The sequence below is a fragment of the Hippopotamus amphibius genome, chromosome 9, assembly GCF_030028045.1.
Source record: "Hippopotamus amphibius kiboko isolate mHipAmp2 chromosome 9, mHipAmp2.hap2, whole genome shotgun sequence".
NCBI classification, from domain to species: domain Eukaryota; kingdom Metazoa; phylum Chordata; class Mammalia; order Artiodactyla; family Hippopotamidae; genus Hippopotamus; species Hippopotamus amphibius.
Genome location: NC_080194.1, coordinates 25440810 through 25445980, shown reverse-complemented (window position 1 = coordinate 25445980; position 5171 = coordinate 25440810). Strand labels below are relative to the sequence as shown.

General features: G+C 44.0%; 1 pseudogene; it reads left to right on the top strand.

Moving 5' to 3' along the window:
* The first annotated feature begins 1448 nt into the window (after window positions 1-1448).
* LOC130828969 (60S ribosomal protein L6-like) lies at window positions 1449-2300 on the top strand (annotated as a pseudogene).
* Window positions 2301-5171: the final 2871 nt, after the last annotated feature.

The window sequence follows — 5171 nt, the reverse complement described above, 5'->3', positions numbered from 1 at the left end:
CATAGCCATCGATTTCCCCTCCTCCCCGGCACGCTCTCATTGGCCTGTTGCCCACATCCCGTAATTGTGCCAGTCACCTCTGTGACCTTTCCTTTGCTGAGCCTGATTAATAATGTACTCGACACATTTCCCTGTTGCATCAAATACCAATTTGGCCTGAATGGGTGAAGGAATGGCTAATGGGGAGATGGTTAAGTCTTCTTATTGGACAAGACTTTTCATTGAGCGGGCGTTAGCAGATGGGGGAAGAGAGGAAGCTGCGTTGTAACATTTTGCTCAGCAAGCTTTTCTCCAACTCTGCAGCAGAGTCTGATTCTAATTACCCAGATGCAGCAGCTCTTGTGCTGGAGAGGGTGTGTCATCTGATATCGGGGGATTCTGAGCGGTAAAGGGCCTCACATGACACAGATTTGTGGCAGGTGTTTGCCTACTCCTCAAATGTTTCTGCTAAATGTTTTGGACTGAGAGGAGAGTCATTACAACATGGAGTAGAATTTTTATTTAGGAATGAGGGAGGGAGGAGACTAGTCCTGTCTTTCTGTAACTTTCCTTGTGTCCTGAAATGGCCTGGGCGTATGCTCAGTCAGAGGATGGAGCTGGGTGACCGCGGAGGAGAGCGTGGTGCCAGCACTCACGGGCTCCCCACCACGTACAGATACAGCAAGTGCAGTTGCTTCAAGGGCCAGGTTTGCTGACAATCTTAAGGGGACCTGTGCCAGGAGATGTGGCTTCCGAAGCTGTGTGACAGCAGGCAGCTGGGCTCTCCAACTCTAGATTTTGAGAGGATTCCATGACTCCCTGGGAAGAGGCATCTCCTTGAGATGCTGGTAGCCTCATAGAACATCAGAGGTGGAGGTTCCTTGAGACCACCTATTTTAAGCTTCCATTTAACAGTGGGAAAACTGAGCCTGTCAGTTAGAAAGTTGACCACTAGAATGCTTGCCACAAGTGGGAAAGAATTGCAGAAAGATGGAAGCAACTGCATTAAACAAGTTTTATTGAGCATTTGTTATGTGCTATTCTGTATTATTCCATACTGAAAATTCTACATGCGTTTCATTTAATCTTCAGAAAAATCCTGGCAGGCAGGTACTGTTGATTATCTCTATTAGACCGATGGGGCAACGTGGTATTGAGAGGAGAAGTAATTTCTGGAGGAGTCAGCACTCAAATCCTCACCGTCTGATGACAGTATGCAATCTGAACCACCATGTTCTTCAACCCTGCCACTGAGTCTAGTTTAATTTCTCCTCATTTTGCAGGTGACGACACCCATAACTCACAACAGGGAAGCAGCTTGCCCAAGGTCACTCAAATAGTGGAAAATATTGTTATTGTCACTGAAAGTAGCTAACATTTATTGAGCACTTGCTATTATCAGAGGTTGTGCTGTATGCTTTACATCCTTTTATTTAATTTTTATCACAATTGCTTTTCCATCTTGCAAGATGGCGGGTGAAAAGGCTGAGAAGCCAGATCCTAAGGAAAAAAAACCTGAAGCCAAGAAGGCTGATGCTGGTGGCAAGGTTAAAAAGGTGACGCGGGTTAAGAAGGGGAAGCCCCACTGCAGCCAAAACCCTGTCCTGGTTAGAGGACTTGGCAGATATTCCTGATCAGCTATGGATTCCAGAAAGGCCTTGTACAAGAGGAAACACTCAGCAGCTAAATCCAAGGTTGAAAAGAAAAAGAAGGTGAAGTTTCTTGCTATTGTCACAAAACCAGTTGGTGGTGACAAGAATGGTGGTACCCAGGTGGTTAAACTTTGCAAAATGCCTAGGTGTTATCCTACTAAAGATGTGCCTCGAAAGCTGTTGAGTCACGGCAAACAGCCCTTCAGTAAGCACGGGAGAAAACTGCGCGCCAGCATCACTCCTGGACCATTCTCATCATCCTTGCTGGGCACCATAGAGGCAAGAGGGTCATTTTCCTGAAGCAGCTTAGCAAGTGGCTTGCTACTTGTGACTGGGTCTCTGTCCCTCAATCAAGTTCCTCTGCGTAGAACACACCAGAAATTTGTCATTGCCACCTCCATCAAAATTGATATCAGTGGTGTGAAAATCCCAGAACATCTCACTGACACTTACTTCAATAAGAAGCTGCATAATCCCAGGCACCAGGAAGGTGAGATCTTTGACACAGAAAGAGAGAAATATGAAATTACAGACCAGCGCAAGGTTGATCAGAAAGCTGTGGACTCATAAATTCTGCGAAGAATCAAAGCTGTTCCTCAGTTCCAGGGCTACTTCTGTTCTGTGTTTGCTCTCACAAACGGAATTTATCCTTACAAAGTAGTATTCTAAACTTCTTACAAAGAACCTAATTAAATAACTCGGTCCATTAAAAAAAATTTTTTTTTTCACCACAATGCTAGAAGAAGGTTGATACCGTTAGGTGAGATAACTGAAGAGTAACTTACCCAGTGACTGATAGAATTTAAGCTGAAGCTACAAAATTCGACTATCCTAGTTCTACTTTGTGAAGCCTGGCATCTCAGAATCCTATCCACACCCATTTTTGTGTCTCATTTAATTTTCCTAGTAACTCTATAGGTAAGACTTGGAAAATCTGGATATAGTTCTAGCTCTGCTACCAAATGTACCGTGTGATCTCTGGCCAGTTACTTCTCCCTCTGTGTGCCTCAGTTTCCTTATTGGTAAAAGAGGGCTAGCATTCTCATTTATGCTTCAAGAGCTTATAAGACAGTAAATGTACATGTACTTCAGTGGAAAAGTGCTAAACAGAGGATTATTCTGGTTGGTTCTTTCCATTAAGTCCCTTTATCCTTTGAGGTCTGGAAGCTTTCTCTGTTGCTCCATCCCTTCAGATCGCCACTGGAGGATCCACATTTGTTGTGAGTTAGATGACAGCTGGGTTTGTATTTGATTCGAATGGAACGTGGCCTGGGTATTAAATGGCTGTCAGCAAGACCTCTTTCCTAGCTGGCTCGGGGAGACAACAGAGCCGAGCTGGCAGCGCTCCCTCCAGATGTCTGGGGACACCTGCAAAGGGGAGCCGTGGGGCTTGCAACATGGAGTCCCCATTCCACTGTGTTTGAAGCCATAGAAAATATTGGTTCCAAACAGAAGCAGGCTGAGCCCTGCTTCGACATCCAGCTGCACTTCCATGAGAAGGCAGAGGAGATCAGGCTTGAGAGGTTTGGGTAATAAGTGATACTGAGAAATGGCTGTGGAAACCAGATTTCAGGACCTCCTGGCCCCATCAGCTGTGCATTCTGATCATTTCACAGCATTTGGCCATTTGGGCGGTTGGGGTTTCTAGGAAAAATTTATTTTAACCTTAACCAGTCTTATTGTGTTCCTTTTCCTAGGGATGGGGAGTGGTGTTCCCTTCTCATGTCTACATTGATTTCTTCCTTATTTTAAATCCTGTAGTACTTAATTCTCTTGGAAAGCAAGGGGAGGCAAACAACATTATTGAGAGCCAGCTCTTTGATGGACTTTATAAGCTGAGACTTTTACACACATTATGCCATATCATTCCCACAAAACACATCATTCCCTGCTTGCAGTGCTCACACGCTCTTGCTTTTTTGCCCATATTAATGGTTCTGTCTTTTTAATCTGCTGGATCTTCCTCTGAATGTCAAGTGCCTGGCACTCAGTCCTTCGTCCTTTTTTTTTCTCTTCTCTAGGACTTTGTAGGGGGTCTTATCCAACCCTCTGGTTTACCTTCCATCTCTATGTGGGTAACTCCCAAGTTTAGTCTTCAGACCCAACTGTGTACCTGGGCTGCAGACTCATACACCCTGCTTGGAAGTCTCCCAGGAAGTCTGGCCTTTGGCTGCCTCTCCAACCCCTGCTTTTAATCTCCCCTTTAGCCTCTGACCTTCATGCTGTTCCCTGAACCTGTCTACATATTCCCACCTCAAATTCTTTGTGCCTACTGTTCCCTCCGCCTGGAAAACGGTCCCCCGATACTCACTTAGCTGCCTCCCTCTTCATCAGGGCACCTCCTCTGACTACATCACCTAAACCAGCCCCTCCAACAGGACCCCACCTCCCACTCTTGATGCCCTGATCCTGCTGTTTTTGGTCACGGCACTTATCCTACCTGAAATGACATCGCATGCTTATTTACCTTCTTGTTTATTGTTTGTCCCTCCCCCTGAGTTGTAAAATCCACAAAGGCAGACGTGTTTTCATGCCCCTTGACGTGCCACCAGCACCTAAAACGTGGCTGTTAAGTGGCTGGAGCCCAGTGAATGGTTGTTATATGTCGAATGAAAGAATAATTTGAGAGGTAGTTATCATTTCTCTGATTTTTTAGGTGAGGCAATGGAGGCTGAAAGATGCGATATGCCGCATACCACAGACTTCTTTTCCCCTCAGAAAAGGTGTGATAATTTTAATCAAGATCACGTATGTGAAAGCAATGTATTCATTTTTTTCTTTTTTAAGTTTTACTTTATTGGGATGATGATGATGGTGTTGCCAACATTTGTGCATCTCCTATATCCTGGGGCTCAGACACATTTTCTCATTGAATCTGCCCCCATATTTTATGAAGTAGGTATTATAACCAATAACCCCACTTTACAGAAGAGAAAACTGAGGCACAGAGTAGAATCCATGTAGAATGTATTCATTTTGATAGTAATTTATAAAACATAAGAAGGATGGAATTTTCTTAGTGTTTGTCCAGATAACAAAACTCAGTATGTACATTTCATATGTGCATTTCACAGCAATTCTGAACATGTTTTGTGACCACAATTTACCACATATATGACTGGTCTGCTTTTTTCCCCCAAAACACATGCTTTTCTGACTTCACACCTAACCTTGTTGTCTTGTTATTTATTATGTGTACAGTAACTTGGCAGCCATAACTCTTTGTCAGATGACTGTTTATGTGAGAATCAAAATACCCAGCATATCCAAAGAGAATTTTTCTTAAAAGATTTAAAAAATAATTGTCTGTTTAAAGACCCCCTCATCAGTGTCTTTACTGAAGGACAGTTCGTGGTGTCTGGTGTGGGGTGATGGGTGAGCTGCGATTGACAGGGCACAGGGCCCCATGATGCATTCTCCAGTGACTCAGGTTTGGGAGTTCCTGTCACTCATGTGCTTTGGCAGAAGCCAGGTGTTTTGAACCTTTATGTTGTAGTTATACAGTGTATTTTACATATCCATTTCTTTTTTTTTAAGTTT